This window comes from Bactrocera dorsalis, chromosome 1 (genome assembly GCF_023373825.1).
Source record: "Bactrocera dorsalis isolate Fly_Bdor chromosome 1, ASM2337382v1, whole genome shotgun sequence".
Taxonomy (NCBI): Eukaryota; Metazoa; Arthropoda; class Insecta; order Diptera; family Tephritidae; genus Bactrocera; species Bactrocera dorsalis.
This window is the reverse complement of record NC_064303.1, coordinates 66,238,995-66,253,104: the sequence shown is the minus strand read 5'-3', so window position 1 is coordinate 66,253,104 and position 14,110 is coordinate 66,238,995. Positions and strand designations below refer to the sequence as shown.

Genomic DNA, 14,110 nt, shown 5'->3' with positions numbered 1-14,110 from the left:
CCAAAGCTAATGGTAATGGATAACGAACCAGCGTTTAATTCCACCTTAATTAAATTTATGATAAAAGACGAACAAGGAATAGATGTTTACACTACTCCCCCCATACAAAAGTCAAGCGAACGGCCAAGTGGAGAGGTTTCACTCCACCCTAACCGAAATAATGCGATGTATCAAGAATAATGGAGGCCACAGAAATATTAGAAAGAGCAGTTTCAGAATATAACCATACCATCCATTCGGTGACGAGGAAAAGGCCAGTAGATATATTTTTTGGTATGAATGTGACACATACCCGGTGATATTGAAAAAACAAGACAAGATAACTTACAAAAATTAGCGGAAAAGCAGAGAAAGGATATCGATTATCACAACAAAAAAGACACACAACAAAAACATATTTTCCAGGACAGGTAATTTACGTTAAGAAAAATAGAAGATTAGGAACTAAGTTAAGCAAACCATACTGTAAGGAAATAGTTAAGGAGGATAGAAACAGTACAGTCCTAACCGGAAAAGGACAAATTATATATAAAAGCAGAATACGTAACTGATGAAAACCGGAATTTTTTTTCAGGTTTCTCTTACCACTATGCCTCGCGGAGGTACAAATCATAGACTATTCGAATTCCCAATTAGTGACTATAGAAAAAGGATCGGCCAGATTGCAGACAGGAACGTTTAAAATAATACATGAAATCGACATTGACAAATATACGGAAATCCTCGAACATATCGAAATGACGACGAGAACGGACGCATTTCATAGAAATCCCAACTATTCTTTCATTACTCTACTAATATCCCAGATTAAGGCTCATATCAATAATTTAAAAATTGTAAGAAAATAAAAAAGGTCATTAATTTTTTTAGGTAGTGCGTGGAAATGGATTGCAGGAAGTCCAGATCACGAAGACCACGAAGACCACGAAATAGTGTTAAACAAATTAAATAACGTTCTAGAAAATAATAATAATCAAGTTCTAATTAACAAGCTAACGATAGAAAAAGTAAACGAGATTACAAACATAACAAATCATATTATTAAAGAGTTGGAAAATGATAAAAGCAAAGAAATAGAATCATTTTTGAAGTTAAAGTATAAATCAGAAATTATAAAAGAAGAGGTCGTAAATATTGCGTACGCAATACATTGGACAAAAGCTGATATAATCAACTCCTACATCATGTCAAGCGAAGAAGCGGACATCGCCAAGAAAATTTTTGAAAAAGATGATATTCCATTCATAAATCTAGACGAAGCTTTGGAATTTTCTGAAATAAAAATAGCAACCGATGGAAAAATAATAATTTACATTATAAGTTTACCTACAGTAGAAAAAGAAATTTGCAAAACAATAGATATTAGAGCAGTGAAGAGGAATGACAAGAGCAATAAAATAAATTTTAACTCAATTCTTAGCTGTGAAAAGAATATTTTCGGAATAAAAACCAATTGTAAACAATATAATTCCTTGCAAATATGTTGAAGAAGTAACTTATTAAATTTAAGTAGTGACTATTGCATAAGTAATCTCCTAAGGAGTCGTTTGTCAAACTGTAGAGTGACCAACAGCCAACACATTTTAGACTACGAAGAATTGTCACCAGGAATAGTATTTCTAAACAATTTTAAAGGAGAAATCATAATAAACGAGGACCTTACGATCCTGAATGGTACTTTTATAATTCACTACAATCAAGATCAATGAGAAGATAGCACGACACATATTAACAAATGTTTGAATGGCAAATTGTTTTGCAAATCACCTAGAAAAGGTATTTCAATCTAATTCCCCAAAGAACAACTTTAAGTTAAGTAACCAGTCGCTTATGTTTATTAGGACTACTACTTCTGAAGTTGCTAGAATCATAAAAGAGCTAAATCCGAAAAAAGCATCAGCACATGACAATATTACTCCAAAGATAATAATTGAGTTACCAAATATTGCTATAAAAGTGCTCTCCTTGCTTTTTAAAGCAATTCTTTGTTTCGGATACTATCTAATTTCGTGGAAAAAGTCGCAGATCATCATGATAGATAAACCTGGTAAATACCTAACGCAGCCGAATTCCAACAGACCAATAAGTCTCTTACCCTGTATTTCTAAAATATTTGCAAAAGTGCTACTATCAAGGATGACTCCTTTCCTTCACGAAAGTAATTTAATACCAGCGCACGAATTCACGTTTCGTGCTAAACATGGCACTGCAGAGCAAGTAAATAGAACGAAATCAGGAAAGCATTCAAGCACAGAGAGTATTTTTCCAGATGTAGCTATATTTAAGAAATTTACAGTTAAGTAGCTGACTTCATATCAGCAGAACGAGTAGTAAGGTTTGCTGTACCCCAGTGTTGCTTGCTAGGCCCAATAATATATATAGCAGACTTTCCAACAGCTACTAACGCATTGACATCCATTTTCGCGGATGGCATAGCTCTAGCAAGTCGTAACAAAAGCTCCATCCGAGCATCAAGAATATTAGAGCAGCAATTAACTTTGATCAAAGAATGGCTAGCCAACTAACGTATGTATAAATATTATTGAGCAAAAGTGCAAGCATGTTACGTTCTCGCTAAGACCAGAAAGGTGTCGGACAGTTAAAATAAACAATGCCCTAGTACCCCAAGCGAATGGAGTAACTTATCTTGGAATTTGCCTGGATCGAAGGCTCACGTGGCGAAAACATATAGCAAGTAAAATAACTTGCATGAAGTTAAGAGCGCTAATTTAAATTGGCTTTTAAAAACAAATTCTAAACTTAGCCTAGACAACAAAGTTCTGCTATACAATGCAATAATAAAACCGATTTGGATGTATGGAATTCAATTGTGGGGTACGCCCTGTATAACCAACATTGATATAATACAAAGCTTCCAATCTAAAATGCTTAGAACAATCACGGGTGCACCATGGTACATACTTAATGAAAACATTCATAAAGATCTTGACATTCCTTTGGTAAAAAAGGAGATAGAGGACAGCAGAATGAGATATATTTCTAAACTTCGCGAACATCTAAACCCATTGGCTAATGCCTTGGTAAATTTCTGCAATCAAACACGTTTAAAAAGAAGTGCTCTACCGAGAGCAACGTTCTACCAAGAAAAGCTCAACTACATTTTTGAGCTTCCTTAGTTTAAAATAGATTTAAGATTTGAGTACTTATTTTTAGGCCTTACCAAGATCCAGCAAGCGAATTAACTTCAAAATGTTTATGGTATTATCTTTCTTCGTCAGTCCGTAAAATTTTAATTCACGCTCCCGATGTTATTCAAAGAAAACTATCATAGAAAAGTAAACGATTTTTATTAAAATCAGTTTTTTATTTAGTTGAGTAATATTCAAAAACTCCTTTTTTCGTTCATCCAGTCTTTTATTTTAATATAATTAATTAAAATTCGTTACTATCGGGGGTTGGCGAGTGGGAAACGGGAGATTCTCTTTGATTATCAACATCGCCAAAAACTGAAAATATAAAACAGAAAATAATAACAAGTAAGGAAAGGCTAAGTTCGAATGAAAATTGAAAGAATGAAAGCCAGGGTAATGCTTCCACTCATTTTTGATTGATAATTAATGAAGGATTATCTCTTAAGTTTAGTTATATAAATATGCATATTGCACATTTGCGATCAAAAGTCAACTATAGATACCGGTGTTTAAATATTCGGTACCTACGGGCTTGAACAGTTTTTATTGAATTTAAAAAATTATTGATCATAAGGTGGTACACACTAAAGACATTATTCGTGCAAATTTGTATCTCGTTATATTAATTGGTTCTTGATTTGTGTACTGGAAACTGAACGAATCGAGAGGAATTTAAAATTGTTCTATATGGGAAGAGATGTGTTTGTCGTCCGCTTCCGTCCATTTTCGCACAGCGACGTGAACATGTAAAAAGAAAGTCACGTACCAAATTTTTTCGAAATCAATTAGTCGGGTCCCGAGATATGATATCTCACCAAAAAGTGGGTGCTGCCAAGCTCATCGTCCAATTTTCACACCGGCCCCCATAAGGCTCTATCATGTCATCTCAGTGATCTGGTGTTCTCTCTGGCGTATAAAGTTATTGACAGAAATAAAGGGATGTTCAACTTATTCCAGTGTGAGAGCGCCTCAAAATAAGCGTTTTTTATAACATTTTCCATTATGGCCATATTGGACAAAATAATAATTTTTGGGCATTTAAATCAAGACACCCAACATTTAGTACGAATAAAAATTACTATGTAGTGGTTATTTATAATGGAGAAACTATTTAAATCTTTTTAAAGTATACTAGCTATCAAAGTTCAGTAGGTTTTGACGTTTAGCAATTGCTATCTCACTTCCAGTTAGAGAGGAGTTAAACGTCTCTTTATCTCTGGTTATTGACTTAACGCGCTTGTTAGAGGACGGGCCCACGTCCACTTTTTCAAAGAAAAATTTGCCCATAAAATACTGATTTATTCTTTAATTTCGTGCTTAGTTATGGCTTTTTATATGTTTTCGGTTCATGGCGATTTGTAGGCGTGGTAGTGGTCCGATTACGCACATCTACGAACTTGAAATTATTTTTGTACTAAGGAACTCACATAAAAAGTTTGTTCAAGATATCACAATTTTTACTTAATTTATAGCTTGCACGGGCGGACGGACAGAGAGACGGTTATACGGATTTCAACTTTTCTTGTCATCCTGATTATTTATATATGTTTCTATATATAACCCTATGTTTATCTCACTTAATTTTAGGTGATACGTACAACCATTAGGTGAACAAAACTATAATATTTTCTAGCAAGTGGTTGTAAGAGTATAAAAAAGAGTTATAATACACAGGTACATAAAACCGCAACCAAAAATATATAGCGGTAGCGCTAAAAGTAAAATTTTAACAAATAAATTAATCACCTAAGTAAACGTAAAGTTAAGTAAGGAAGGGCTAAGTTCGGGTGCAACCGAAAGCCAGGGAAATACTTTAAAGTATAAAACGTTAACCAGAGAATCAAATCCAAGCAATTTTATGCATATGTCGATGTAAACAAATAACTTTGTTAATTTTAATATTATCTTTTTTGAAATAACGAACGACCCTGTATATTCAAAGTATGTTGTAAATAAATTTCAATGTAATCGAAGTATGCTGTTTTCATGTTTCTCTTCATTATATCCTTCGGTGTGAGAGCGAGGTAAAAGCATTTCGTTTTACCGAGTGTGCTTCTGCGCGTCACGATAAAATCAACGAGTATTTGATAGGCCAGAAAGAGACAAAGAATGTGCACAAGGCTTTGTTCTGGTAAATACACTAAGAGTGATGAAGCACTTTTGGGTACAGTATCATTATTGTGGAAATACTCGAACGAATCGGACGCATAGTTGTTCGCTGCGCTTTCTCGGTAATTTTTAAATTTGAAGAAATGGAAACTGGCTTGCCCATGAACGGCGTAGACGATACGACCATACCTGGGCCGACATCAGAAGTGGGATGGACTCCCCCATCTTCAGTAAATGCGAATGAGCAGCTGCGCCAAATATTGGAAACGCAAAATCGACAATTTATGGAACTTTTAAAAGCGGTGCAGCCTTCAAAATCCGCAAGACAAGGAGGTATTACATTGCCAAAGTTTAACCCTGACGTTTTCGGTGTAGATGCGATTTCCTGGTGTTCGACTGTAGACGTGATCATGGCAGACAATCCATTGGAAGGCAGTGCACTTATTGTAGCCCTCAGTAAGTCAATGGAAGGTTGCGCTTCGCAATGGCTGTCACAAATAAGCTTTGCGGGAATTACTTGGCAACAATTTAGGGACCTGTTTGTACAGCGCTTTGAGGGTGTTGAAACATCAGCTGCTATATTGATGAACATCCTTAACGGTCACCCAAATGACAATGAATGCATCTCAGTATATGCAAGCCGGCTAGTGACGTCTCTTATGCATAAATGGAAATCACAGACTATTGAAGAAATAGCTATCGCAGTGGTCCTCGCACATTCAGCTCGTTTTGACAACAATTTACAGCGTTTGTTGTTTAAAACGAATATAAAAACTCGAAATGAACTTCAACAAGAACTCAGAGCTTTTGCATTCGGTAAAAGAAAGTCTGTTTTCGAAAATCCATCAGAGTCGAAAAGGTATAAACCGTCGCCTTACCTTAAATGCCATTTTTGCGGTAAAGTGGGGCATAAAATCGCCGATTGTCGGATGAAGAAAGATAAAACCAAATCAGCAATGAAAGCGGGAAAGTTCTCAGACAGCACATCAACTGAAAGAGGTCGGTCGCCACTTATTTGCTTCCGATGTGGAGAAGATGGGCACATCGCATCGAAGTGCATCAAAAGCAGCAATCAATCTTCAAGCAACAATAAATCCGGATTTGAAAAGAGAGTGAATGTGTGCGAAATTATCGAGCCTAAGGGAGTACTGAGTCAGTCTGGTGAGTTATACCAATTCTGTTTTGATTCCGGGGCGGAATGTTCGCTCCTCAAAGAAACGGTGTCGGGAAAATTTTCAGGGAAACGTATAAGTAGTACTGTATTTTTAAAAGGTATCGGAAATACTTCTATATGTAGTTATTTGCAAATCTTATCAAATATTGAAATTGGTGTACATTCCCTCGAAGTCTTGTTCCATGTTGTATTAGATAAATATTTAAAGCACGATGTACTGATTGGCCGTGAAATTCTGAGTCAGAATTTTGGTGTCCTTATTACGGCTAACAAATTTGATATTTTTAAAGAAAAGGCAGCAAATGTATGCTGCAACAGCTCATTTGCTCTTGATATCGACCTCGTCGAAAACGATAAAGCACAGTTAGAGTCTTTGTTGAGTGGATATACCGAGTTTTTTATAGAAGGGATTCCGCAAAATCGTGTCGCCACTGGCCATTTGGAGATACGGTTAATTGATCAAAATAAAACTGTACAAAGGCGACCATATACGCTTAGTTCAGAAGAGAAAGAGATTGTTAGAAATAAAATAGCAGAGTTGATGAAATACAACATTATTCGCCCTAGTTGTTCTCCTTTTGCTAGCCTTATGTTACTTGTAAAGAAGAAGAACGGGTCTGATCGCCTTTGTGCTGATTACCGCGAATTGAATTCGAACACGGTGTCGGATAAGTATCCTTTACCACTTATATCGGACCAAATTGCTAGGCTGTGTGGAGCAAATTATTTTTCTTGTTTGGATATGGCTAGCGGATTTCACCAAATCTTTTCTTTTCTAAAATCGAGTGTTGAATATCTTGGATATGAAATTAAAGCTGGAGTAATTCGACCTAATCCGCGTAAAATTCAAGCCTTGACAGCTCTACCACCACCTAAATCTGTTCACCAGTTGAGACAATTTATAGGGTTGGCTTCGTATTTTCGCCAATTTGTAGCTAAGTTTTCACAAGTAATGAAACCACTGTACTTCCTTGTTTCTAGTAAAAACAATTTTACTTGGAAGGCAGAGCATGAACAGATACGACAGAAAATAGTTTCCGTCTTGACAAATAAACCAGTTTTGACAATTTTCGATCCGCAATATCCAATCGAATTGCATACAGATGCTAGCGCGGATGGATACGGTGCCATTCTTTTGCATAAAATTAACAACAAGCCACATGTTATTGAATATTATAGTAAACGAACGTCTTCTGCGGAATCCAGATATCATTCATATGAGCTGGAGACTTTGGCCGTTGTCAACTCGATTAAAAATTTTCGACATTATCTGCAAGGGCACCAAATTGTTATAATCACGGACTGCAATTCTCTCAAAGCTTCACGGACTAAAAACGATTTAACACCTAGGGTCCATAGATGATGGGCTTATCTGCAATCTCTTAATTTTGCGGTTGAGTATGCAGAGGGTAAACGAATGGCACATGCAGATTTCTTTTCTCGTAACCCATTGCCCTCTGATAGTACACCGGTTGCGAGAATTCCCGAGATCAACCTAGCAGAAATTTCAGAAAACTGGCTCTTTGCAAAGCAACAACGGGATCCAGAGATAGCTACTATTGTTAGTAAGTTAAGAAATAATGAACTAAGCAGAGATGAGGAAAATACTTATGAACTGCATGCAGGGATATTGCATAGAAAAATACAAAAAAATGGCAAAACAAAATGTTTACCGGTCGTTCTTAGGCTTTTCAAATGGTCCGTAATTAATCATGCGCATGAGTCCATTATGCATTTGGGTTCAGAAAAGACACTCGATAAGGTTTATGAATATTACTGGTTCGATAATATGTCTAAGTACGTTAAAAAAATTGTTGATAATTGTATTACCTGCAAGCTATCCAAATCACATTCGGGCAAAATACAAGCCGAACTGCACCCCATTCCTAAAGTTAACATTCCATGGCATACCGTTCACATCGATATCACTGGGAAGTTAACTGGTAAGAATGACCTTAAAGAATAGATTATCCTCCAAATCGATGCATTTACTAAATTTGTGTATTTATATCACACTCTAAACCTTGATACAAGAAACTGTGTTAGGTCTCTCAAGTCATCAATTTCATTATTTGGCGTGCCTAATCGTGTAATTGCTGACCAAGGTAGGTGTTTCGCTAGCAAAGGGTTTCGGGATTTCTGTATTTCGCAAAACATTAATTTACATTTGATTGCTACAGGCGCTAGTCGTGCTAATGGACAAGTAGAGCGAATAATGAGCACGCTGAAAATCTGTTAACAGCAGTTGAAACAAGCCAACATTCTTGGCAGGATGCTTTGGGAGATATTCAACTGGCCCTGAATTCCACGGTTAATCGGACTACTAAGGCTAGTCCATTAGAATTATTAATAGGTAAAGAGGCACGGCCGTTCGGCTTACTCTCATTTAATATAGAAGAAAACAAAGTTGATGTTGATTTATTGAAAGATCAAGCAACTAAAAATATACAGAAAAACGCTTGTTATGATAAGAGGAGATTTGATAAAGGTAAAACAAAAGTTGTTAGATATAAGGTTGGTGATTACGTTTTACTTAAAAATGAAGAGAGACATCAAACAAAGTTAGACCCTAAGTAGCGAGGGCCATTTTTAGTGACAGAGATTTTAGAGGGAGACAGGTACATATTGAAATCGTTGAATAGTAAAAGGTCGTACAAATACTCACATGAGCACTTGCGAAGGCTTCCGGAAGAAGAAATTGCTAATGAAATAAACATGAGCTGCAATGAAAATGCAATTGAGTCTGTTAAAAATAAAGATAAAAACGTTGAAAGAGACGTTAATGGCGATAAAAACGTTGAAAAAGACGTTAATGACGATAAAAACGTTGAAAGAGACGTTAATGGCGATAAAAACGTTGAAAAAAGAAGTTAATAGAGACGTCGTTGTCAATGAAGACGTTTCCGTCGATGAACACGTTGAAAAAGACGTAAATAAATAAATAAATAATAATTATAATATTATATTATGTGAGCTATTTGATAAAGCCCTGATGTAAGGAAGTTTCCCTTATTTGCAAGACCCTGTCACTGGAAACTACATTATGGAATTTATTTCTTAAGTTATGTCGTATTGACATATTTCATTTATATAAAAAAAAAATATTATTTTGTTGTTCTAGTATTACACCCGAGGACGTGTGTTAGTCAGGAAGGCCGTGTCGATGTAAACAAATAACTTTCTTAATTTGAATATTATCTTTTTGAAATAACGAACGACCCTGTATATTCAAAGTATGTTGTAAATAAATTTCAATGTAATCGAAGTATGCTGTTTTCATGTTTCTCTTCACTATATCCTTCGGTGTGAGAGCGAGGTAAAAGCATTTCGTTTTACCGAGTGTGCTTCTGCGCGTCACGATAAAATCAACGAGTATTTGATAGGCCAGAAAGAGACAAAGAATGTGCACAAGGCTTTGTTCTGGTAAATACACTAAGAGTGATGAAGCACTTTTGGGTACAGTATCATTATTGTGGAAATACTCGAACGAATCGGACGCATAGTTGTTCGCTGCGCTTTCTCGGTAATTTTTAAATTTGAAGAAATGGAAACTGGCTTGCCCATGAACGGCGTAGACGATACGACCATACCTGGGCCGACATACATATACTTTATATGTAAGTATAACTCCTATGCTTGCAGACACATAGGGTTCATTAGAAAATAATTATATGTATTACATGGAATTTGGGGTAGTATCTCACACATTGACCAATATTTTCCATCAAAACTCAACTATAGGTATTGGGGTCAAAATAATCGGTACCTAGGAACTCGAAGAGTTATAATTCGATTTGAACTATTTTTCGTCATTAGATGACGTACACTAAAGGCATTATACGTGCAAAGTTTCATTTTGTTATATTAATTGCTTCTTGATTTGTGTACTCGCATTTACTCGTAATGTCACTGTCGTATTTAGTGATTTATTGCGCTTTTAGTAGTTTTTAACACTACCGCTATATGAGGAATGGCGGGGTTATCTTCCGATTTCATCCATTTGTCGGTTGGAGTTCTTTAAATATTTACGATTAGCAAATTTTGTTATTGTTGCTTTATTGATTTAGAAAATATGTACATAAAACTTATTAGAGGGCGGGGCCACGCCCACTTTTAAAAAAATGTTTACCCACCTACAATCCCCTGTACATTTGGTCTCAAAAACCGGAAAAATATTATTTAAAGTGATTTTATGAATGAAAATAAATAAAAATGCATGATTGAATATAATAATGCAATATATTAAAATAAAACAAGTAAGAAAGTGCTAGAAGTAGATGATCTAGAAGTTCGAAAATCTTAATATTAGGTATATGGGGGCTGAGGGAAGTATTGACCCGATTCAACCCATTTTTATACAAAGGACTATTGCTTTAAAAGCATTCTGTGTGAATTTCAAATTCATATATCACACATTTTCATATCTTCGGTCAAAAGTCAACTATAGGTTCCGGGGTCCACATATTCGGTTTCCAGGGGCTTGAACAGTTTTGGTTGGATTTGAATAATTTTTGGTCAAAAGGTGACATTCTTTAAGGGAATTATTACCGCAAAATTTGATTTCGTTATATTAATTTAATCTTGACTTGTGTACTGGAAAGTGAAAGAATCAAATGGAATTTTAAATTGTGTTATATGGGAAGTAGGAGTGATTGTAGTCCGATTTCGTTCACACTGTGACATAAAAATATTAAAAGAATATCACAGACTAAATTTAGTCGAAATCGGGCCGTCGGGTTCCGAGATATGGGATTTCGCCAAAAAGTGGGTCGCGCCCCGCCCATTGTTCAATTTTCACCCCGGCTCCGATAGAACTCCGTTATACCATCTGTCTAGAATAATTTAGCAGGATTTCAGTATTTAATGAAAAACAATAAATGAAGCAGTACTTAATTTAACGTGCTTCTTTTAAACCAGGGAAGAGATGGGGAAAAAGTAAATTTATATGTTAAGTAGAAACCCTATAGTTAAGTAAAAAAATTAATTTATGACACGACCTTCTCTGACATATTTAACAAAAACACTAAATTGTACAAAAGTAAAAAAATATTTTTTCGTGTTTTTGTTTTGATATTTCATTATTTGTCCGAAAAAAAACAAAATAATACGTTAACTAAATTAAAATACATATCATGTTGTCTAGAATCCACAACAAATATTTTCCAGAATTCACTTCACGCAACACAAAACACCAGTTGTAATTTCGAGAATACTAAAGAGGATCGAGAATAGGACATGCGTACTGAACGAAGTCTAGGTTTTAGGTGTGGCAATATAGAAGGCTGAAGGGCAATCATTTAATCGGTTTATTGTAGTGCGATTACTTATGTACTAAAAAATCAATTTTGAATACCATCGCTGTATTTTGTAATTATCACTTTTGTCCGGTTTTTAAAGGAAAATGTTCCTATGTCCGGCGATCTAATTACACTCTTCTACGAACTCTAAACTTTTTTGTACTAAGAAACCAATCAAGTTAAAGCTTGCATGGACGGACGGGCAGACAGGCAGATAGTCAACCGGATTTCAACATTTCTCGTCATCTTGATCATTTATATATACATAATCTTATATCTATCTCGCTTAGTTTTAGGTGATATGTACGTACCTACAACCGTTAGGTGAACAAAACTATAATACTCGGTAGCAACAGATTGTAAGATATAAAAATTGTATTTGTACAATTAAGCACATAGATAGATACTAAAAGTTGAGGTTTCGCGACCTACAGTCTATTGTGCCCTCCCCCATATCACATATGATTACCAAGGTCCAGTAGCCTGAACAATTCCAGGAGCCAGTTGGACGCGATTGAAGTGAAGTCCACGTAGTGCAGTGCCCTGTATAGAGTGCTACAATGAGGTGGATTTTGTTTCGAAGGATGTTGGACATTTCATTAAACCTTATGTGGTTGTACCCTTGGCATGGTACATTCCTGCTGCCTGCTGCCAATGCTGTTCTCTCCTCACTCTCTCCTCCAACATTTCTGATTCGTTTATTTAAGGACGAAAAAATGGCGACAGAACTGAAAATTGACGAAAAAATATCATGAATCTGCGTCCGACAAAAAAAAAACGAATACCTTCGACCTGGTGTTGCTGCACATGACATTGAAGTCACTGCAGAAAAAGTTCTCGAAAAAATTTCAAAACTTGACTCACATCGTTTTGTTTTGTGAATTCTTTCTATTAAATAAATGACCTGACTTCAGTGTTATACATAGCAATGAAATATGTCACTAGCAAGTCTACGATTTATAATGTGTCAATCAATTTAGTAGGACTCGATATTAGAAGCTCGATTTGAAATTTTTCCACCATGATGTTAAACTGTACAAATACTAATATTTTTAGTATAATAATCTTCAGGTTTCAAGGATGAGGTGTACCCGGCTATTGCCTTGTTATACACTCTTCTACTAAAAGCGATTTAACCTCATACGTTGAAATAGTATTATCGCTTACCTCTCACTAAGTATGGTGATACACTGGTTGTGATTGTTGCGATGGAGATTGAGTTCTGCGCACTGACTTATAGCAAAAGTGTCTGCTTGAAAAATGCTCGGAAAACGTCCCTTTGGTATGTGGTTCCGTAATGGCTGATCCAATGCCTACCGGTATTTTCTAGCCCTCAGTGTAACACTAAATAGTGCTGCCCCTCAGCAGTATGTAGAGCATGGAGTCATTCCCCTGCTGAGAGTATCTCTAAACTTCTTTGTAAAGTTAATCCTATTTGTAACGCCGTCGCTTGGAAAAAGGGCCAGTGGTGAGTTTTCCCATAGAGCTTTCATTTGTTGAGACGACATTATCTTCCCTTTGTCGAAACCCTCTGCTGCCAATAGTAGCATGGTAGCTTTCGCTACCTGCTTGGTGCAGCGGTGTGAGCTCCAGCATGATTTCAAGTGCTGCAGTTGGGAAAGTGCGCATGGCCCCAGAAGCACAGACACAGGTAAGGTTTTGCAGCTTCGGTAGTTGCCTTAGATGTCCAAGCAACCGCTCCATAAGTGACAAGAGGCCTTACTATCAGGGTATGCAGTCATCTTCTGATACCTGGCTTGCAGCCCAGCGTTGGTGGCTTCGGACAGCGTTAAATCCATATGCTTACTCCACTATAAGGTTGACTATAATGTGAGGCCAAGGAATTTGACCTCTTTAGACATTCGATTCTCGCTTAGTAAAAGGGACCACGATTGTTTTTGCCGGGTTGATATTGGACCCTATCGTGCTGCACCATCCATTTGCAAGATTTAAGCCCCTTTATACCATGGCGCAGTCAGTGTTCTCAAATTTGCCTCGCGCCATTATGACAATGACACCGGCGCACCCCAAGGAGCTAATCTACTACTACGCGGAGAGAGAGGATAAAACTCCACCCTCTGGGTAGCCCCTTGTAGTGCCAAGACGAATTTTACTCTTCCCTACAGTTGTTTCAGCTATCCTAGTACGCAGTAAAACTATACGAGGCTCAGCTAGCAGAACACAAGAGAATACGGGAGCACCGATCCGGTCCCATTCTACTGATAGTATAAGGAGTCTTTTTATGCTAGATCATTAGTTTTACAGTTTCGTGAGATTTCGCTGTGGCCTGGCACCCATAAAAGTCTTATCACAATCGATGCTATTGATGGCGAAGTTAGGCACTCTTTTATCAGCCCTGAACTCACTTTTAATGAGTT

General features: G+C 36.5%; 1 protein-coding gene across 1 annotated transcript in view; it reads right to left on the bottom strand.

Annotated features, from left to right (window-relative positions):
- The window catches only part of LOC125777851 (uncharacterized), a 360,812-nt gene that overhangs the window by 273,662 nt on the left and 73,040 nt on the right, over nt 1–14,110 (bottom strand). The gene's annotated exons all lie outside the window — the stretch shown is intronic.